The following is a 23533-nucleotide window of genomic DNA, read 5'->3' as shown; positions in this document are numbered from 1 at the left end:
GGGGATTCACCCTCAGATTTACAGGGTGACTTGCTACATGTATATGTGCTGCCAGTCCTGATAGTTAGAATAGCAACTACAAAACCTTCTCCTTACTGGAGCTTCTTGTGGAGATACGGTTTTATTTACTTTTAATTCAGAAGTGGTGCACTCACTTTCATTATGTTTTGTGTTCTAGAGGAATCATATTGCTTAGTTTATAAACCTCTCCTTTAACCTCCTCTTAAACCTCTTCCTAAACCTCTTCTTCTGCCTTGGGAAGGTCTTGCTGAAGTATTCACTCTAATATGATGTCAAAGTATTTGCAGCATTAAAGTATATCCTCACAGTTCCTTTTCTATTGAAGTTCATGTAATTTTATCAAGAGGGGAACTGAGAAGCAGTTAATCACTGTGTCCATCTGGGTTTTAATACCCTTCACAGAAGGTAGCTATGGCAGTGTCCAAGGAGAGCCAGCAGCCATGCATCCCTCAGAGCTGCTTCACTTCCCAAGACAGCTCTGTGTGAAGCCGGCCCCAGTGATGGAATTCTGCTTGCAGAGTACAATCAGACTACGTGGTCTGCATTGCCCAGACTCAAAGTAGACAACAGTGACCCACTTTTCCCACTACAAGCTGGAGATGTTCTCAAGATCCTTAAGCATGCAACTTTTCCATTCTTCATTCAGGTAATTACTGGTAAGTCTTGAAGTGCCAAGTGTTGTTCAATAGTAATAGTAGGAAATATTAGGAAATAGTAATAGTAGGAAAGTAATATATCCACTGTGGGACTCAATAAGGCCCTCAGTCTAGAGATATCTATTTTTCTAGTAATCCCAGCTCCTCACTCAAATTTGCTTGCATTTTCTGTGCAGCTCCCAATTATTCTGATCATTTTTACATTAACTAATAGGTGTTGGATGGGAAGACACATGATTTGCAGCATTAAAAAATCATCACTTTGTAAAAACATATAAAGAATTTAGAGATGAGATATGTGACAGAGCAACATTGCAATGTTAATGTGTCAGCACAGTGCACATCAGCTTTCAGCTCTCACCATGCAAACTGGGGCTTCCTTCTGGTTTCAACTGTTATTATCAGTGATTTGCAACAGAAGATGGCATTGAGGGTAGTCACACACAGTCACCTTCTGTTCCTGTTTTGTCTTCTGGTTGGCCATAATGGGACCATCATGCACCTGCAGTGATGGGCTGGGACACACCATTCAGCTGTACATTGACAATGGGTAAAAATTCTGCTCCGAAATGAGGCTCAGATGGAAAGTCTGTAAGAACCTATGAATAATTGCCAGGCTTTAGGGCTATGGGTGCTCTACCCTGCTGAGTCCACACTGTTCCTCAAGCTCAAAATTAATGCAACCACCTGATAGAATCAAGCTATATTGCACAATACAGTTTTCAATTCTCCACATTGCAGAGATGCCCACCACACTGGATACAGCTACTTACAGCATGTTTTCTTTCACTTTCTTTGTTTTATATACTAGGTACCCTTTGCTGCCTTGACAAAACCCATCAGAAAAACCCAAAACAATCCCTAGCAAGATATTGCTCTGTATTTTATCCCCGTCCTCACTTTTTCTTCCACTCTAAACTTCAGAATCACAGCAAGTTTATTCATTCTGCATGTACTGTGTGGTCCCAACAAATGAGGTTTCCTCTTATCCTTTTCACTTGTAAGTTTTACTAGAATGTAAAGGCAAACAAACTATCCAAAACATTTCCCTCTGCACCAGTCCTGATATTCACCCTTTCCAGATGGTCAAAGGCTTGATTTAAAGTCTCAAGTACTGGAAAATCCACTATGTCATAGAATCATAGAATAGTTAGGTTGGAAAGGACCTTAAGATCATCCAGTTTCAAACCCCCTGCCACGGGCAGGGACACCTTACACTAGACCAGGCTGTCCATAAATAAGTTGCTTCAGTAGTTAACTAACTCCACAGCAATGCATATGCTTCATATCCAGTCTCAATTTGACCAAATTTAGTTTTCAAACACTGGGCCTCTTGCACTGGAGTTGTAACCTATTATACAATGTGTACCTTAAGGTACATGCCCTATTGATTCTTAAAATCTAAATGGTATTGTTCCGGCTCAACACTTAGAGTAAGCCCTTGGAAGATTTAGCACCTCCGCTGTAAATATGGAGGTTGATGCTTTATTCAAACAGACTAATACTAACAGAAATCTTTATAGAAGACTCATTTTTCCAGGGGAAAGCTTCATAAATTTTAAATGGGATTGGGCTTGTGCAACTCTGGCTGTCACAGGTGTCTATTCATACGGAAGAGATTTCCAGCAAAAGACAGGTAAAAACAAAAGGAAATCCAGTGACTAGAAGCTGAAGGAAGAGAATTTCAGAGTATAAATAAGAAATACATTCTTGTCTATCACAATGGCCATTAAAGTCACTTATTTAAGCAACTCTTCATCAGTTGAGACTTTCAAATAAATAATGGAATGTATTTCTGAAAGCTAACTCAGAGATAAAGCAGAAGATACTGTTCTACTGATGGAACCACCAAGTGCAATTATTTGGCCTATCTTACGGAAAAGCTTAGACTACAAGTACTGTACAAGTGGTTGCTCTGGGCTTTTAAATCTCTGGAAACATCATCAATGCCTTGTGTTTACAGGGGTTTAGTCTTTGTTTTACCTCTTCTGTTTTTAATAAGCTGTTTTTCAGCTTTTAGCCACATGCAGCCTCTTTAGGTCTAAAAGCATCTCCTTTTTTGTGCTGAGCAGCCTCCTTCCTTCTGCGCACAGGACATCATCAATGGAAATACTGGTCCAGACAGAGAGCAAAATATGGTTCTATTTTAGCCCTCTGAGGTGATGACTTTTCCCTCTCACAAAGCTTTCTCAGTAACTGACGTTTCAACATCCTCCTTTGACAGAAGAAGGAAAACAAAATGTCAGAGAACCCACATCTCACCAACTGGCTGACACCCACTGTAAACTGGGTTGGAAAGCTCACTGTGGCTTCCTTGAGCTACAAAAGGACTGATGGATGTGGAAGTTCTGAGTGACTGAGGGTATGCATTTTATGTTCAGAAAACATACAACATGACTGTGAATATGGGTGTAAGGAGTGGTGTCTTTATTAACGTCTGAGTGGGTTAGACATTAAAAAAACTGGGAGTCGCTATCTGGGAGATAGAACCTGCAGAACCAGCAAAATCAAAGTGTGGGCACAATAAATGATAATTGAGAAGCGCTTCTTCCCAGGAAGACATATAATTTTTAAATCGATGTGCACTTTTGAGCTTTGCTGGCAAGCTCAGAAGAGGCCCTATCTCCCAATAATTCAACATCTTATTCCTTTACATTTATTGTCAATGTTCAAGACCATGTGAAACGTGTAAATGGTGATCACTCATATTTCATAGAATCATAGATTCCCAGACTGGTTTGGGTTGAAGGGACTTTAAAGCTCATCCAGTTCCAACCCCCTGCCACAGCAGGGGCACCTTCCACTAGGGCAGGTTGCTCCAAGCCCTGTCCAACCTGGCGTTGAACACTGCCAGGGATGGGGCAGTCACAGCTTCTCCGGGCACCCTGTGCCAGCAGCGCCTCAGCACCCTCACAGGGAAGAACTTCTGCCTCATTGAGCTCATCTCAATCTCTCCTCTGGCATGTTAAAGCCATTACCCTTGTCCTGTCACTACAGGCCGCTGTCCAAAGCCCCTCTCCAGGTTTCTTGTAACCCCTTTAGGCACTGGGAGCTGCTCTAAGGTCTCCCTGTAGCCTTCTCTTCTCCAGGCTGAACAGCCCAGCTCTCTCAGCCTGTCTCTAGAGCAGAGCTGCTGCAGCCCTCTCCTATGAAGCACCTCCACGGCTCTCCTCTGAACTAGTCTCAACAGCACTTTTACATGCTTGAATTTACATCCCAGCTGCAAGGTAGCAATGGGTGGTTCTCCGTAGTCTAAAGGACCTTTCACAAAAAATAAAACCATTCTTCTTTCTCCCCATTCACCTCCTACCTACTAATTTCTCCACCTAAAGATTCAAATAGTAAGCATGTGAGAGAAACAGCTTTTCTGACTAGGTGAGAAATGTGACATCCAAGTTTTGCTCCGTTTCTGTCAAAGTCTACAGCTTATCTAAACAGTTTGCAATTACCCTAACTAACACCTCTGGGAAGCTGGAGCTAAGGTTGCATATGGTGCCTGTAATTCAGGAACTTGATAAAAATACAGATAATGTTGCTTAAATAAAATGAATTTGAATTGTAAGAAATGGGAGGTAAGATTACAGATAAAAATATGTTGGAAAGGACAGAAATGCAGGACTAGCAGGGAATGCAGAGTTCTCTGGAGTATGTCTTTGAATAGTCTGTATCTATGCAGATCACAGCACCTGTTAAATTTAATACATATTAAATCTCATCATATCTTATACATCTGGGCAAATGTAGCATACCTTCATATTTTGCTGGCAGCTTATAACTCCCCAATTTCAGTTTAAGTTACAGAAAGTATGTAGTCAATTCCCAATGAAAAGCTGATTTAAAGGGCACCACTGGGGATTGTAAAGAGATTGTTTTAATATTTTCAGCACGGAATGGAGAATTTAAATGGGAAGCTGGGAATCTTTGATCCTTATGTGAAGCATAAAGGTCAAGACTTTGCCATAGATACAAGAGCTGGAGGATAGATTCTGTTGGCATAGATGTCCATTCGTCCTGGAAAGGTGTGTAAGACATTCTTAAATCACATACAGTGCACATTGATAGCTCATCTTGTCAGTGAAAAGAAGGACTGCAAATCTATGTGGATTTTTTTCATTATCATAAATGTAAGATGTGCATTGAGACGAAAGCAGACTAAAGTTTGTTGCAATCTTGAACTTTTTGTGGGTTTAGATTTTTAAGTTCACTTGCTGGATTTCCCATTAAATCTACTCATACTAAACTCTAGTCTTTCACCATTATTTTTCATTCCTCAGATATGAATAACTTTTTTTGGTATTAATTTAATTTAGATTGCTGGAGCGCTGTTTTTCTGTGGAAGAAATGTCACCCCTTTCTATAATAAAATTAATCTTGTGCCAAAGGCCAGCACAGAACCCAATTTAAATACCAGGGTGTGACATGAAATCTGTGCTGGCTTCTGTGGTCCTATTCTGCCCTTGCAGTCACACTGTTCTCCCAACAGCACTGCACCACTCTGCCCATTACTGCCAACTTGCCCAGCATAAAAAGGTCATGCTAGCCTTGCTTCTACCTTAACCCCTTACAAAGCTCCAATTTACATCCAGGCTACTCATGAATTCTCACAGGTTTTGTATGAGAGAAAAAGGGGAAAAGGGGAGCAAGAAAAGACAGAGAGTTTCCTCTCCGCTTTACTGACTCCCAAGATAAACTCACATTTTATACTATTATTTTATGCTTTATTTTTTAACATACTGAGTACCCTCTAAAAGCACAATTTCCCCTGCTTCTGATAGGATCAGATCATGCAAAGAGCAAAAACCACACTCATAGTTTACTTCTTGCACAGGGAGAGAGCACCTGAGAGGCCTGAATCTTTGGATTCCTCCATTATCATGGAGGAAAACTGGATATACAGAGATTCCAGTCACCTCTTCAGGGCTTACCACTCCTTCACCAATGGTAAATTCCATCACAGCCACTGAGAATCCAACATATGCTGTATCCAAGAAGGGAAGCTACAAAAGAACTTAAATATGTCATAGCTGGCTGGGGTGGGATTCCTCAGCCTCATAAAAATCAGCAAGCAAAGCTCTTAGGCATCCATATGCAGTTTTTCAGCATAGTTAATGAACTTTTACCAAACTAGTCATAGACACCAGCCATTGATGAGATCATCACAAGAAAAACAAATTAATAAGAGTTCCAAAAGATATCGGTGTAAATAATTAACATATTTTCCCAGGGGAAAAAAGAAAAATCATTTGGGGTTAATCAAAACAATTCCAAAATTCATAAAGAATTCTGGAATTCGAAGTCTACAGAGAACTTTGCGAAGGACAGAAAAAAAAACAAATTCCAACATTTTCTTTATAAATACTTTGATTTTTCCACAAAATATTGTTTTGAAATGTGCCTAAAGGCAATTTTCTGAGGATTGAAAACAATGCACAAAATTGAAATTAATTTTCTGCTTTTACACTGAACAACAAAAATGGCCTCGTGAAAAAATTGTCTGCTTTGTCAGGAGAAAAAAAATCAATTTGTATCAGTCCAAATCAAATTCAGTGTTATCAACTCAGAATTCAAGCTGAAAAAACCCTGCATTGATAAAGTGCTGGTGTGACACATTCAACAACCAGCATTCAGTAACCTTAAAACAGGTTGACAACGAACACGTATGGACCTGGCTCAGTTTGGTTGGCTCTTTCCCTGTTTCTGCATTTGAGAGGCAGTGGGTAAGACCACAGGAGATTGTCCTTCAGTGCCCATTGCAGCTCCTTCAGGCAGGGAAGGGAGAATACATCCGACAGAAAAGGACTGCTCCTTTGACTCATTTTCCTCTCCTAGACTCCTAGAAGAACCTGAAAACCTAGAGTCTGTGGAGAAAACCCATGGTCTTGGCACATCTGGAATTTTCCAGCCCATGTTGCTTTTGAATCATGACAAGCCAAAAAAAAAAAAAAAAAAAAAAAAAAAGTGTGGAAAAAGGGCAAAAAAAATCTGTTTAAAAGAATGCTTCAATTTCTATATGAATCCAAAAATGCCTCGTCCAATTTGCTTCAAATTTTCCAGAAAACTTCTGCTCTGACATGAGATCATACATATGAAATGTAAGACAGGCTGGTTTGTAGTGTTGGCAAAGCTGGGGAAAAAGACAAATGGGATTGGGTTTTTTAAACAAGATTAGGGTCTCATCTTTGATTTATCACCTATTTAGGCAAGTCCTGCCACTCGTGACACTTCAACTATTAGAGATTATTAAATGAGCAATAAAGATGTTACTGGGAATGACTCTGCACTGGCAAAGAGATCATAAAGCATGTAGGAGGAGGACGAGACATAAGGAAAATAGGGATGGCTGGGGAGACCACAGATAATAAAGAGGAGGGAGTTACAAATACTTGTGAAGGCACTGCATGCAAGGAAGAGCTTTCAGTTTGTCCAGGGGACTGTGTGGTGTAGTAGGATTGTAAGGACCATAGGGGACTGTAAAGTACAGAGAGAACAACCAAAGAGATGTTGAGAGACTGGGGAGGTGAAGGCTTTTCTAAGGAAAGAGATAGAAAGTCATTTTCTCAGAGAGGATAAAATAACAAGAGTTGTCTTGATTGGAGAGAAGGGAAGCACAGTTTATGGCATTGCTGGAATAACACATATATTACAAAGTAGATGGGCTGATCACTTGGGTGGGCTTGGGACACTCATCTTCCCAGCATTTGTAGTGCAGGAGAGCTCCAGTACAACATCACTCACTTTGCTGCCAGCTTCTTCTGCACAGTAGGGGAACTACCATTGCTGCTCCGGAATGCACCCAATGCAGACACTGTGAAAAGGTAAATTCAACACAAAACTTCAGTTAGCAAACCGTGTTCTCAAAATACCTCAGAAGCAGCTCTCACAGTTTGAAAGACACACCTAGGCTACACAAAATGGGGTAAGATCATCCGGTGTTGCTTTTGGCATACTGAAGGTCACCACCTTAAAGAAATAGAACACTTCAAAATAGAACATGTGAACTATAGCACCCAGTAATAATCTGCAATGAAATAATTTGAGCTAGAAACCCTCCCAATACTCCTGTCTTAAACTCCTTTGGATGCCTTGGGATGATGGCTTTTATTACTTTTTGTCATGATTTCATTTTCCCTTTGCAAGGAAGAAAATCTCTGTTACTCTTGGAAGGACCCGGGAGGGAACCTGAGGTGTCATACAGCTTGCTGCCAGAAACACATATGAAGGCAGCCTACTTGGCAGAAAGAAAACAACTGGCCCTGCCTGTCAGCCACATATGTTTCCTGGTCTTTATTCTCCCTAGCATTACCACATGTCACAAAGTACGTTACAAAGCATTAACAGGAATTGCAGGCTTCCCACCCAAACAAAACCACAAAAAACAATGCTGCAATTAGGTATCCAGAACAAATTACAAAGCCTGAAGATGAGTTGTTGCTCCTGAGTTGATTCCATTCATCAGGACTTTTGCACTTCTTTTTAGGGGCAAAGGGAGGAGGTTTGGTTGATTTTTTCTCTAATCGCTCTGCCTTTTGAGGGGAGAGCCAGGACTATGGGCATCTAGGTGATGTCATCTGCTAGACAGCAGCCATATGGAGCTCATGAAAGAAAAGTTATCTACCCAGCTCCTGGCAAACCTGTGGCAAATGCCATGTGACAGCTTGAAGAAGCGCACTAAGACACAACAGGCACAATCTTCATTGCACAACGTGCAAAGAGGCCACTGGCACAAGCCGTGCAATTGATCTGTGGGCAGACAGCTCATCCCAGGAGCTCTCTTTTAGCCTTTTTTTCCTCCAAGGGCTGGTTTCCAGGGAAGGACTATGTTGGCTGAAAGGAAGTGGAACACAGGGCCATAACGAACCTCCCAAGTCACCAAGGCAGGCAATCACATCATGTAATCCTTTTAAAATATTTACCAGCCCTGTCTTAAAGTTTGTTCAGCTTCCTGTTCCCATTATTCCTACTGGTGCTTTTCCCCACTCTCCCAATCCACAGCACACATTTGCACAGAGCCATTTGTTCTCGAGCCAGGATGGTCATTCAGCTTATATTGCTCTTCCGTACCCTGTCTGCTTAGCCCTGGATTACACATAGAGAACATCAGTACCTTCTTCCTGATCTTCTCATAGCTGAGTTAAAAAAGGCAAGCTTCCTACTCACAGACACTAAAGCAGGCACCCTGTACAATTTTACTTCCAGTTTAGCCTTTACCAGACATAAACTCTGTTCTCATGGAACTCTTGTATCATAAAATTAGAGGTCAACCTCTGTTAAAAATGCCTGCCTCAAGATAGTGTAGGACGACATTTGTTTTCTCCACAGCCACATCATACTGGCAACTCACAGCCAACCTGCCATCAAGTAAAAACCATCTGCCATCTTCCTGTGTGAATCATGACCTTTTCTATACTGATGATGTCCCCAGCTCTGTGTCACCAGAAAAAACTGCCATTGCTTTCTCGTGTTTTTTACATTACTGAAACCATCCATCCCAACTTCATATGCACTTCCCATGCTGCTCCTTTCCTGAGGACGCATGTCCTGTGAATAACTAGATTGTGGGTACATCGTGGAAAGGTGTTGTCCAGCCAGGCAATACAACCCTGAAGAAAGAACAGGAACTTAAACTACAGAGTAGTTTAATGTGTAATGCAGAGTGTAATGCAATACACAAGCTTATTTTAATAATAAAATATGGTTCAAAAAAATCAAAGGAAAACATGATTCAGGGTGTTGAGATGTTGTGGTTTAGGTGAAGATGCCAAAAAAGTTTACCTTTCTGGGTAAAGCCTTCCAGAACTTCCACTCTGCTGGGAAGTGGATGCTCCAAGTAAATGTTACCAAAATATCTATTTCAATTCATTACTACAATTAAAAATGAAAGTCACTTTCGGATGAGCCATGTGAGACTCAGAGATCCAACTATAAGACAAGTGTTAATATATTTATGCACTGAATGATACACATGACGCTTTGCATAGTTATCATTTCATATGCAAAACCAAGGTGAAAATGAAGGTTAGACTGCAAGGTTGCTAATGAAGGAAAACACTCCCTAACAATTATATGGATTTTGTAACAGGGAGTAATAGGCGTTGGGATAATGATCCTACTCTAAGTCTCAGTAGTTGAACTTCAAACTTGCTGGAGCAACTTGAGAAAAGACCAAATGTCTGTACCTGTCATACCCCTCTCCATTGCTCTTGTTTGTAAAACTCAGGGAATTCAGCTGGTTATTCTCACATCTGCCTTTGTTGTCAGTGTGGTGTTCCCCACTGTTGTTAATATGGTTACCTCACTCTGGGTGGGAATCAGCCATGATTTCATCTTGAATTTATAATAATACAACAAAAACAAGTGCATGAAACCATAGACATGGGAGAAAAAATCCGTAAGCATGTTTCCTGCCTGTAAAAAGTCTCAGGGTTTTTAATCAAACCTTTCCAAACCAGCTTTGCGGAATAAGCCTACTATGCAAAACACATCAATTTGGCTTCTGCAAGATAAAGGCAAAATGTCTTTTAAATAGGCAAGTTGGCTTCTTTTATTTTAATTTCCCATGTTTTGCTTTTTCTTTATGTCAAAGTGAAAATGCTGTATAAATCATAGACATGATCTATGACGCAGAACAATATTTATAACATGCCTTTAAAGTTATGTAATGCTAAGAACAGAAATGCAATTAAAGTAGAGGGGAGAGCAGAGGAGAGGAGAGGAAATTCTGCACTCTGCAGAGCATGCTGTCTCATCTTTTAAACAATGCAACATGATGGAAACCAATAACTGTTTCTGCAGAGGTGGCTGGTTTCTCGTATGATGTATTGAGATGGGAGGGGTTGATCTCAAAGATGCACTTTTTCAAAATCAATTTTTCAAAATTATTTGGGGAAAACAATGACATTTTCATTTTCTTTGTAAGAAAAGTATGTGTTATCTTCCCCATATGTTCTCATACGAGTGCAAGCAAAAGTGGGCATTTGGAAGTTATTTTCTAGTTTGATCTAAATTATTTCATGTGTTTCAAAAATAAAAAGCCATGTTTATATGCATGGATATATTTTAGAGAGAGACAGATAGCTTCTTAGAGATACCCAAGGTAACAGTGCCACTTGTTACCCAAGGTAACAGTGGCATCAGAGACTTTCATAAGAAGACAGGCTGAGAAAGTTGGGGCTGTTCAGCCTGGAGAAAAGAAGTTGCATGGAGACCTTGGAGCAGTATCTGGAGGGGATTACAAGGATGCTGGAGAGGCACTCTTTGTCAAGGACTGTAGCAATAGGACAAGGGGTGATGGGTTCAAACTGAAACAAGGGAAGTTCAGCTTAAATATAAGGAAGAAGTTCTTTACTGTGAGGGTGCTGAGGTGCTGGCACAGGTTGCCCAGAGAAGTGGTAAATGCTCCATCCCTGGCAGTGTTCAAGGCCAGGCTGGACAGAGCCTTGGGTGACATGGTCTAGTGAGAGGTGTCCCTGCCCACGGCAGGGGGGTGGAACTGGATGATCTTAAGGTCCTTTCCAACCCAGACCATTCTGTGATTCTGTGAGTCTATGATTCTATGATTCCGCTTGCAAGAAAATAGCCTCTTACTTTTTTGATCTTTGTCTGAGTGTCAGGACTGTAAGATTATCACATTGCTATTGGTTGCTCTGAAGACATCTGTGAATCCCAGTGAGAACTAAACAACAGGACATGTGCATCTTGATAGACAAGATGAGGACCAAGGCAGTTTTTATGCAAACATCCATATTCTTTTTAGCAGGAGCAGAGCAATGCAGAAAATGGTGTGTTTGATAAAAAAGATTTCTGACTCTTGTTTTAAAGTTTTCTGGGAGGTATGACCAGATATAGTGACCTACAGTTCTGAAACCACAGCACACATATTGTGTCTATACACTGAGAGTGCATGTCGCTAATTCAGCCCAGTTCTCAGAGCTCTCCACTTGTCCCGAAGAGCAAAAGGAGGAAAACGAAAGTCTAACATAAGAAGTTGTCTTCTTTTCATTCCTGTGAAGTCAAAGAAGAGATGCTGTTTTACTAGAGTCCTATGAGCCAATGTGTCTGGTCTTAGACCTATGACATGTATGTGATTGCAAGTAGAGCTAGCTAAAACAAATTCCATCCAAACTTCACTTTACAAGAAAACAAAAGGAGAGTTTTAAGATGTTCCCATGTTCGTCTTAAAACCTAAACCCCGAATGTTAGAGTGCTATTTGGGTCCTTTGGGGCAATGATTTGTCAGCTTTGTCAATTGGTCAAAAATGTGTGTGCTTGTTTTTCTTTTGTTTTTCTTTTTTCTCAGTTCTAGGCTTTTAAAAAGGAGATGTTAGAAATATTATGCGCTCCCAGCACAGACTTAATGAGGCAGGGCTAAGACAGCAGCAGTCCCGACTTCAAACTCCAAGTCATCGGATGCGTCTGTTGCTACCTCGTTACTTAAAGCCTCAGCAGCATGGTGGGGTAAGCTCAAATCTGTGAAATGTGGCTTGTCTTTCTTTACCTACAGATACTGGCTTATATCCAGACACCTGGAAGAGTACAGAATGTTATTCTGGCACCTCTCTGCCTAGTAAGAGGGTACAATTGGACATGCACGTATCTCGGTCTTCGCTTTGCTAATCCTTGGGTCTCTGAAGCCTGCTTCGATAAGAAGAACACCTTTGTTTTCTGCATTTGCTCCTTAAATAACCAATTATACCCTTAAGAAACTAGCCTAATCCCAGTTCTAAGTGTGGCATAGTCTTTGCTGGAGAAGGGAACAAATAGAGCAGAATTTGTAAGATCCTGTTCAAAATCAAGGTTTAATAACAAATAACTACAGCAAGAACATTTTGTGACAATTAACCTTCTGCTATTAGTCATCCCTTTTGATGAATTTATATTCATTTCAAAGAGGGTCTTATGTGAGGCTTCTCTGACATGCTGAAATGCTTAATTTTGCTTTCTCCCATCAAGTTTCTCTTTTAGAAATTTTCACATTTCTAAAGTTATTCTTGTGAAAGTCTCTGTCCACTTGTGACACAAGTGGAGCCACTGATGATGCCTGAGCATAGTGCACAGCTACAAGTGAGTGTACATGATTGGGTTTGAGAAGGCAGGATTGTTATATCTGAGTGTTGTGACAGAAGGATCACATTTTAAACTGTGTGAGGAGGTGGTCTCTCACCACTGAATTTGTGATCAGCAGTAATCTCCCTCCTGTTAAACAGGCCTGAATACACAAGATCTTAATGATCTTTCTTCAGGATCCACCTTATTTAAAACAGAAGAGGATTATTTGTGAAGCCCTTTCTTAGGAAAATGCATTTGTGCATTATATACATAGAGACTTAGCAGAATGAAATTTCTGTTATACTTTGCCATGAAAAAACAGTACGTGGGAATGTTCTAGATCAGGACTCCAAGCCTGATGCAACACCCTCACCTGCTGCTGTCATATCTTGAAGATAAATGGGGCAGGAGAAAGACAGCCAAGTTAGCCTGTGATCCCCAGTGCTCTCTCCATCACCTTTGGTGATGTCTTCAGGCTATAACCCTTGGATTGTAGTTGCTGAGTATGATTTTGGCATTTATAACTAGCAGCCTTCTCAACTTTGACTCTGTATTCCTTATCCCATTCCTTTCCTCCACTCCATTTCTGTGCTATCATCTCTCCTCTAAGTGTCCTCAGGCTTTGATCTGCATTCTGTTTCATATATACCCTACTCTTCTAATACAGGAAAAGGCAAAATTCATATTCCCCAAACAGATCAAGTCTCCCAAAGAGGACGAAGCAAATGAGGTAATAATGAGCATAAACCACTTTCAAATTACTGTAGTTTGATGTATGTTCATTTTTTCACCCTCTCATTTTGTTTATACACTAGAGCTGGTCAAGAAGTGTTTAATTTTGCTTTATTTGGGCATTTTCCCAGGGAATTCGGATTCTTTCAGAAAAAAATCAGCATGCCCCCAGAAATGAAGATTTGCAAGGTAAATGTACTCATTTACACAGTTCACTTGATGCCTCTCTTCTCCCTAGTCATCACTTTTGTCTCCCACAGCATCTCTCTCACCATCAGTCTTTCCTGGTGCACCATTGTGGCAGAGCATGAAGAAGTTACTTGGGACATCCTACTAGAGAGGCATAGTGACATGAGTTACCCAAACAGCTCTTCGTAGATGCAAGCTAAGATTTCTCAATAGAAACATCATTAATGCTGTTGGTACTGCTCGGCAGTACTGACTACAAGGCTGCTTAGTCAGCTTTTCTGATCAATCTGCCCTCTGTTTGGAGCACTATAAGGCAAAGATATCCTATAGGCAGCTTTGTGGCAAAGGACTTAGGAGACATGACACTGAAGTTATATTCAATATGTTTTGAAAAGGGCTAATGGTTCTGATATCTGTTATCCAGTGGCATTTTAAGCAGATGAATACTCGGTACATTTCTGGTGATTATCAGTCACAAACAAACATTGCATGGGGCAGAATAAGGCGGATGGGAACTAGTGAGAGGGAAATATTTAGGCTGCTATATGAAAAGCAAATAAATAAAAATAATATTGCTTGTTAAAGTGTCACAGTAAAAATCAAAGGTAAGATGGTAAATGTGTTTAAAATGTAACTTCACTACAAAACTCAAACAAAACCTGTCTCAGGTCTTGCATCACGGGAGAATGAAACAAAAACGGGATCTTATTCCTTTCCTACAGCAGCCCTTCCCAGCACTGTATTTAATATTGTCCTTCAGGTTATTTCCAAACTCTGAGTTAATGTAGAGCTGGTTCCCAGATGACCCCCTTTTCCCAGCAAACCAGGCTGGAGTTCTCTGTCTATAGGGCAGGTGCGGCACCACCAGATGCAGCATGAGCTTCTCCAGATTGCGCTGAGCACAGCCATGGAAAAAGGCCGTTGTTCACACAGCATGCAATTACACCGTGGAACTCATTCCTCCGGGAAACTGGCACAGCCCAAAACCTAACAGCAATAAAAAAGGACCGGATATTTAATGTGGTTTTCAAGAACGTTCACAGTTGTCACAGGCAACAATAGCAAACATTTCGTATTTGAGGGCTTATGGCACTGCTGAACTCCTGGAAATCTCAATGTCACTGGACAATAAGGGCAAATTAAGCCTCTTCCCTTTTCTCACCCACTGTACCACTGGATCCTCAAGCCTCTTCAGATCTTCTAACAACTTTGTTCTAGATCACGTGGGATCTGGACACTGGACTGGATGGGCAACAGCCCAACAATGCCATCAGTTCCCACTTATCTCTACCACAGAAGGAAGAGTGGAGTTCAGTTGCCTGATGTTTTTCCTTCTTCACCCCTTTCTGCTGAGATTTGATAGCAGCTGTCATGTACTTTAATGACAAAGCTCAAAATACTCTCTGTAGGGGTATGTGCTGTGTCAGCAGGCCTAGAAAGGGATGTCAAAAGAGCTGAAGTGACTTTTGCTAAGTGTCACACAGCAACTGAGCGCAACAGTCAAGAGGAAAAGCCCAGTATGCTTCTAGACCTCCATAACTTTGCAGCCATGCTGGTATTTTCTAGTTCAAACTGCACGTATCATGGCTCTACCCACTGTAGGCTGGCATCCAGCCTGCTGCTTTCTTCTAATCAGTCTCTGGCTTCTCGCATTGGGATTGTGGTGGGCTCTGCTTTGAAATGAGATGCCTGAAAATGGTTGACACCTGTAGTCCTCTGGCTCTCGGGAAAATTTGTTAACCTTGAAGCAAAGTCTTGGAGAGGAGGGACTTTCAAGTTTTACAAGATGGTGAAGTTCTCTTTGGTTCCTTTAAAAAGCATTAGCAAAGGTCAGATTAACAAGTCAACACTGAAACTAGATACAACCAAGACTCCCAAAATTGATGCAGAAAAGAAAAGAGGTGGGTGGGGACTGGGTGTGGGGGAGAAAGGCCCACAACACAACATTGGCTCTGATCCTTTCCCCCTTGTTGGGCCTGGGGCACACTTGATAAGGTGAAGGGAAATTGTAAAATTAGACCTGGCAACCTACACAGAGAGGCCCAGTGCAAGGCCCTTGGCCTGAGGCAAGCTGAGAAAGTTGAGGAATTGTGGGGGAAAGGGGACTTGGCAGGCGAACTTCCTGTGGCTGCATCCAGGGCTAATTAGTTTTCAGTGTTCTGTGTGTGTTTAAATGGAAACGAGCCAGCACTGAGAGGCACGGGGTGAGGAAATCAGAAACACATGCACCAAGAAGGAAGGGTTGGGGGGGGTGTAAGAAAAAAACCCTGTCCTTTTTAGCTACATTTTCTTTTTCAGGAGGGGATCTCATCATTTTGTTCCATGAGCACTAAATCACTCCAGCTCCCCTGTCTATCACATCTCACATCTGCTTCAGAACTCATTAAACATCAAAAGGCCTGCCCTATCAGTTCTGCTTAGTTAGAAGTCTGAGTTACTAGAGTCCTAACCAGGGAAGATTTTGTATGTTTTTAATAATAGCTTAAGGAACTTCTTAGCACCCCATAAATTACTTAATGCAACAAACTCTTCCTGTGGACCAGCAAATGTTTTACAGAGGAGCTGAATGCTGCCTTAACATGCTTGTGGTCAGTCCAGAGTTACATAGCAACCTGCTTAAATGAACCTTTAATCCATGTTTCGCTTTAGGAATTGTTTTCTCATGTATCCTCTCCTGCCGCTAGCCCACTCTCATTTTACTGCTGCTCTAATTTTATATAACTACATTATAACTTGTATTTCCATGGCATTTTGATCCACAAGAATGCCAAAGCAATTATTATAACAGTGCTTATAATGCTACAGCACCAATGAAATCTGCCTACTTCTGCCATATTATTTCCCCTACTTCAAATACACATGCACAGTGCCCTCCACTACCGCATATGCCAAACAGTTCATGAAAATAATTTATATACAGGAAACACAATGAACACAGTAAAGGCTCCAGTGGGCGTTTGCTATTAGAAGTACCACAAGAGCTCTTTAAAATGAGCTGAGCCCAAACCAAGTGCGATTTCTGAGTGCTGGTTACTCAGACAAAAGCAAACCAATTTTCATCAGGACACTCACAAACTTTTGCCTTTGGGCAAGAAGTTTTCTCTGCTAACTGGAAGTCTCTGTCTGCAGCTGTATGATCACTAGAGCAGTTCCATCACTCTTTCTAGAGTCAGCAAGCATGGGCTTTGCATGCTCCTCATGCTGAGGAATTACTACCTCCCTTTTGCTCACACATCTTAAAACACCTGGCCAGTGGTCAGACCGGAAAATGTGAGTCCCACAGGTGAGAATTTCTGACGGTGATGGGCAAATCGGAGAGGCTTTGAACTGAAAACAAAATCAATCTGCAGCTCCAGCTTTAACAACCATTCCCATTTGGCTGCTATCAGTAAGCTCTGTCATTTAGTTGCAACTGTTCCTTCTTCCATCTGAGATTGACGGCATATCCACTCTTCAGACAGGCTGAGGCTCAGCAGCATCCTTGACTCCTCAGGGTTCCACTGATTCTTGGTAGAGCCCTAAAACTCAGAATGTCTTTCCTCAGATCTGGGAGTACGAGGTCAATATCTCACAGTCTAAAAGAAGTGGAAGAAAATGTTACAAAAAAAGAACTGCTAAGGAATGATGGTCAAAAATATGAAACCCCACAATTCTGTGTATGCTCCTTTTTATTTGCATTTACCAGAAATTACACTGTATAAGAATCTCTCTTCCAAAAAAAATTATAAATCAACAAAATGCATTTTTTTCCAAAATGTCAGCATAAATAGAAAGAAATTAAAAACAAAGAGTGTGACCTTCAATCCATGTTGAACTAAACTTACCATGAAGCACAAGCAGAGATGTGTCTTAGCATATCCGTTATAAAGCCCTATGCATCCACTGGCTATCTAACAATCACCTTGATGCAGGTGAAACAACCTTGGACATCAGAGGTGCAATTAGACTAGAAGTCAAGTGAAAATTAAGTTAGTGGCAAGTCACTAACCCTTTCTAAGACTGCTATTGCTTGTCAAGGAGCTGTGGATACTGCTCAGCAAGGGAGACTTCCCTTCCCAAACACAGCATGCCTTTTTCCTTGCAATTCAGTGGAGAACAGTCCAGCAGAATAGTGAGGAGTCCTACACCTGCAGCGGGTGTAGGGCAGCCTCTAAGGGAACGCATGCTCCTTACATTAACTTCTCCTTCATGCAGAGCTCCCAGTGATGTCTGACCACATTTTAAGGGAAAAGTACAAAGTTTATTCCAACATGATGCACCATTAAGGAAGAAATGACTCAGTTCAGGAACAAGTATGAGGAAATTAATAGGGAACACCTGGTCATTTAGCTCCCTTTCAGGTTCTGTGTGGCACTCCCTTCGATGACACTGCTGATAGGACAATTTCACAGCTGTCAGAGCTGCCAGCTAAATTCCTAGGTGATCCATGGCCTCAGTTCATTGCTCCTCTGAAAAGGGACCTCTTCTAGGATAAGCTTCCCCTAAGAAAACTCCAAAGTCACCAGAGGTCCTGTTCAGTGTATCTGTGCCTCTGGGGTGTCTGAAATGCTTCACCTTGACAAGTAATGTAATTAAGACATCAGCTTATAAGAGTACATCAGTGAAATGCAATCAGTCACAGTATTAGTCTCTCTTATACTATGTTTTTAGGAATGAAGCACCAAGCTAGTAAATAAACAAACTCCTTTGTACAATGCAAGGCTGACACCCCCTACACAGCATGATATTGGGGATTAAATTTAGTCATGGAGAGCTCACATATGCTTACACACAGAGAGGTTCAATGACGTATGACTCCAAAACTATTTACTACACAAAACATTTAAATGATAGAGAGGAATATAGTTTACTACTAGATCTAAATAGAGACTAAGCACATCAGGAAACTATGACAACTTGAAGGCAATTATATTTATTATATTATATTATTATTTATTATATTTTTATATTATATATATATAGCAAAATGCTTCAGTCACAGCTCACTGTGTTTGGGAACCCATGTCAGACCATAAACATTCCAGAATCACTGGAAGACTATGAAAAACACTGAGACAAAAAGTACCTAGAAGGTATCATTGGAGGGGCAAGTCATTCAAACAGGTAGGCCATGTTCTCTAGATCTGAAGACAACTATGTTCAGCCCTTAGCTGATGTTCTCCGATAAGGCATTCAACAGCTCTGGTCTTCATCCTGTAACTGTTTCTGCCCTCTGTATTCAAGATTCACATCCTGCACCAGCTTAAATTAAGCACCCCTATGGAGGAAATGACAGGTTCTGAGTGAAAGAAGCTCTAGGGAGTGTGTGTGCTTTCATTCTCTTTGATTTCCCCCTTCATGTGGAGCTCACACTGCCTTGGGATGATATTTACTCTTAACTTTGAGTCAAAGAACATACTTGCTTTCTGTTTTTCATTAAATACAGAGGGTTTCACAAAAGAGGCAATTTTTCATCCAAAAAATTGTTTTCAGGTAAAAAATATCTACCGGCTCTACTCCTGACTCTTAAACAATTCCTGGCCAAGAAGCCCCAGTTCATGGAGTGTGACTCAAGAAACGGGAAAAATGTTTGCAAGAAGTTATCATAAATATTTGTTTTAAAACAGCCAAAGTATGTATACCACAGCTAAGAGTCCAGCTGGTAGCCTGCATGCCATCTGAGACAGCCACAGCATTCACTAGCATCAATCTTGCTCCTCTTTTTGATGATGGGCTCTACATTTGCTTTCACTCAGCCTCCTGCTTCCCCTTTCGATTCTATCACTTTAAAATCATTGTCAGTAGAACGATATAAGCTGTAGTTTTTGTCTTCTGCCTTTCTCATCTTCCTGTATTTGAAGATGTCCTAGAATAAGGACAGCCGCCTAGTTTGAAGGAGATAATTGAACAGAAGGTATCTGAGACATATCAGAGTCATAAACTGAAGGTGCTTGATGCACTAATGTACCAAATGGGACATGAAGGCTTGCTCTGCGTTAATGCTTGAAGGGGTGAAGCACATCTTACTTGGGTTCTAAAACCTTCCATAAGACGTTCTTCATATGTGCTCAAATTCTTTGCGGCTTCATCAAAGCAAAATCTAGCCTGTGTTCAAGCAGGCAACTTTCTTTTTTTTTTTCCCCTTGCTTTTCACCAGAGACTTCCTGTGTATCTTTCTTCTAAAATGACAGAAATCCCTCCCTCGTCGAACCAATGCATACAGCGTATTTGGAGGCAGCTTAGAGAAATAAAATAAAACGATGTTTGCTAGCAGAGATTAAGTCAACTGATCTGAGCCCTACATAGTGGTGTAGTTTTGCACCTCTGGAAGCCAACAGCAAAATTTACCCTTTAGTTTCACACTAAAGCATTGCCAAACATAGAGTTCAGAAACTCAAATGCAAGAAAATTATGTGACTCACTTAAAAGTCATGAAATATACTTAAAAATAATAGATTTTAGTATTCTTATGGTCTTTCTATAGACTTGTAAATATTAAAACACTCTGCTTTTATGGACAAAGGATGAGATACACAATCCCTTCTGCAAAGCGAATAAACTATTATCTATCACAAGACACACTGGTAAATATTATGAATTAGCAGCATGAAATGAGGTGAAAAGGCACAGTGGGAGTTCAGTCTGATTTTAGGACAATCCCAATGCTCCCCTTTTCCAAATCTGAGACAGAATATAATGTAACAAAAATAAAAAGACATCTGCACCCTAAGACCTGATGATGCATTCTGTGTTGCAGGACACTGTGAGCTAGCTACTACATGCCAATAAAACAGCCAAAGAAGGCATCATTGCCCAGGAATATACAAGAGCTGAAGCGAGGAGGAACATGCTAACAATACAACCACAAAGTTATAACCATGCATCATGATATCTCCAGAGAGCTAAGGAGAAATAAACCTGCTGCCTCCTCCAATGGAGTATATCCAAGGAATGCAGATGCAATGCTGTCTGACATCTCTAGAGTGAGTCCTCCCAGTAAGAAAGACAGTGTATATAGAAAGCAGGTGTGATGTTTTTAGCATTTCTGTAACATCCATCCATCTAAATATCTAAGCATTGGTAGCACATGTATCACCACAATAGATAAAAGTCCCAGAGTTATTAACCCAACAACATAAAGCCACAGTCCAGCAGCTGTGGGAATTTTTAATGTTATTTCTTCTCATTTTCCATTCTCCTACTTGCTTTCATTTGTTGTTGTTCTGTTAAGCTTCAGTAAAGACAAGAGTTTCTACATTTTATTCATAGAATGCCAAGGTCCTATCTCCACTGGAAAGCAAGCCAGTCACTGGGGAAATTTCATCTACTGCTCTCATGCCATTGTTTTTAAGTCTGATGATTTCAGAACAATTCCTGTAAAATAATATAGAAATTATATGCCTTTCACGCCTGGAAGCATGTAATTCCACCTTTCTTTATTACTTAATTCATTTCTTCATCTATGTATCATTGCTCTTGCAAACTATGTGGCAGCACATACTGTCACTCAACTGGAAAGAATGACAGTTTTAGCACAGAGCTGGAAGGTTAGGAAAATCCTTGTCTGCATGTACTCTGGACCAAGTCTGTTACAAATCAGTTTCCTGCAAATCATCAGCACTTTGTTTTGGCCAGACTAAGGTCTTCTGCAGCAAGAGGTTTTTTTACCTTAATAGTGGCTCTTACTCTCAGATATGTTCACTTCAGCTTTGCCCACTAAAGAGTGTTGACTCCTGAATTCTGTTCTTGGCTCTTACTGGTTCTTTCTCTGAATGTGCTAATTAAATCTCTGCCTTTCATCCCACAGAATAAGCACATTGTGTTTTCATTTCCCGTCTAGAAAATGCCATCCATAATGCAAGAAATAAAAAATTACATTAAAAGTTACCCATTACCTGAAATCATCTATATTCCTGGGCAGCCACCCTTCCAAGGGCTATACTTTCTGAGACCTAGTTCAACAACTAATGTTCCCTGAGTGGTTTGTCCTTCTTCCTTCCTGTTCATTTAAAAAATTAAAGAACCTAGGTTAGGCATTTCTTCTTCCTTTGCCTATCTTCTCCTCTCCGTTTGACCGTCTTTATCCCAACATTATCAGGTCTTGATTTGACGTTCTTTATTGCAATATTTTCCTTTACAGATCAGTTGTGTTTCAAACCTCCCGTCTCAGAACAGCCCCTCATTACATATGCTGCCTGCTTTTTGTTCGCCAAAAAAGTTTTTCGCATAAAGGAATGCTAGCTCTTTGTGATGGAATTACAATGGGTCTGCAAGAGAAGGCTCAGGGGAAAGGCAAACGCTGTGAGGATGTCTTCATGGTTCTTCTTAGGAGGGCTATGAGAAGGACACAGCTGTCCCAGGAAGGAAAATGGTTCCCCTCCCAGAGCACAGGAATCCTCAGGGATATACTGAAGGCAAGGCCATCTGCGTAAAAGCTCTGGATTTCCCTGCTCCCACACATTTAACACTAGCACGAGGGTGTAAAATTGAAGACACTGATGGGAAGAACTAATTTATTGTCAGGCTCACTACGTCCATTCAGAAAAGGACAATACGAATGCACATGGCTGCCATTACTCTTCCACTGAGGAACCCAGTTTTTTTCAGTGCTTGTTCTTTCATCTGTTAGAATCAAAATTGCAATGCCCCAATTCTGCTTTACTGTGGTTTTATTCCTATAAATTCCCATGGGAGTCAAATGGAGCTAACTTCAGTAAATTAAATCCAATGAACATTGGATTGAGGGTTTGGTCCTATATATCCTAAACTTCTTTTATCCCCTCTATTTTTTCGTGACTTTTTTTTTTTTCAACTTTCTTTTACTTCTTCACTCCGTTAGTGAATTCAGTAATTTGCTCCATGTCCTCTCTCAGCAGAACCTCCTGGATCCTGGTGCCAAACTACTCTCTGCCTCTCCCATCCTCTCCAGCTCTCTCAGATGGCAAAACAGATACCAGACAGTGTCTTCACTAACTAGACACCCTCCCTTCTGAACAATAAGGTTATTTTCCCCATTCAGTTTAGGAAACTGTTTAGTCCTTCTTTGACTAAAGGGAATTTCTGACAGTTATCAGTACGCATAAAGTCTATGCTCCTCCCTAAACTTGGCATTTTGTGGCATTTGCTGGTTTGAGAACATTTTATTCTTACACTCTTCTGCCTTGGTGGTTAGCAGCAAATGCACGTTTACATTGTTCCCTATTCTGTGTCCCCGCTTAAATACATGAATGCACTTTTCATTGCAGTGTTGTAACCAAAAACTGCTTCTTTACCCTCTTCTGCTCTGTGTATCATGTACGCCTCATGCTGTCCTTCAGTTTGAAGTACCTCTTTATTAAATTTCAAGGTTTGTTTGCTGCATTGCAATATACATCCATTAGCTCAGCCTTAACCTCAGAACTACTTATCTGATTCACAAGCTCCTTGCACATTAGTACATTCAGGTGTTCTTATTTTGAATGTTTAAAATAACTTCATCTTTCAGCTTTTATTTATCTTCTGATTTTAGGAGAACTCAGTAAACTATTCACGCTAAGCAAAAACTTGGTTCTTCTTATCAGGTTTAGACATACACTGGAGGAGCAAACTCATCCATCATGAATCATTTACACCTGTACATGTCACCAGCTCATGATCATTCACGGTGCTTTGGTAACACGTGCACATAATGCCAAAATGAGATCATCTCTTGCATGTTGTTTCCACACATGTGAAGTCCCTACATGTGAAAAAAAAGAAATGCAACTATTAGTTACAATTATAATTTTGCAAAATTGACCAGAGGAATTAACACCAGCCTGACAATCAGGCCCAAATCTTCCCTTCGGATCACTGCTGACAGGAATATTTTGCTGAAATCCCCAAAGTCAAAGCTCAGCTATACAAATAAATACTGTAGCAGATCCTGACAG

General features: G+C 40.7%; 1 long non-coding RNA gene across 2 annotated transcripts; it reads left to right on the top strand.

Moving 5' to 3' along the window:
- Positions 1-614: 614 nt before the first annotated feature.
- On the top strand, positions 615-20778 carry LOC136012545 (uncharacterized). Of its 2 annotated transcripts, none has more exons than XR_010611804.1 (4): positions 615-677; positions 11974-12131; positions 13586-13643; positions 20380-20778. It is a non-coding gene; the product is annotated as an uncharacterized LOC136012545 (long non-coding RNA). The 2 variants fall into 2 exon arrangements; XR_010611803.1 differs by lacking the exon at positions 615-677 and adding an exon at positions 4568-4696.
- Positions 20779-23533: the final 2755 nt, after the last annotated feature.

The sequence above is a fragment of the Lathamus discolor genome, chromosome 4, assembly GCF_037157495.1.
Source record: "Lathamus discolor isolate bLatDis1 chromosome 4, bLatDis1.hap1, whole genome shotgun sequence".
Lineage (NCBI taxonomy): Eukaryota > Metazoa > Chordata > Aves > Psittaciformes > Psittacidae > Lathamus > Lathamus discolor.
Note: the sequence above shows the minus strand (reverse complement) of the source record. Positions and strands in the feature narration are given on the sequence as shown.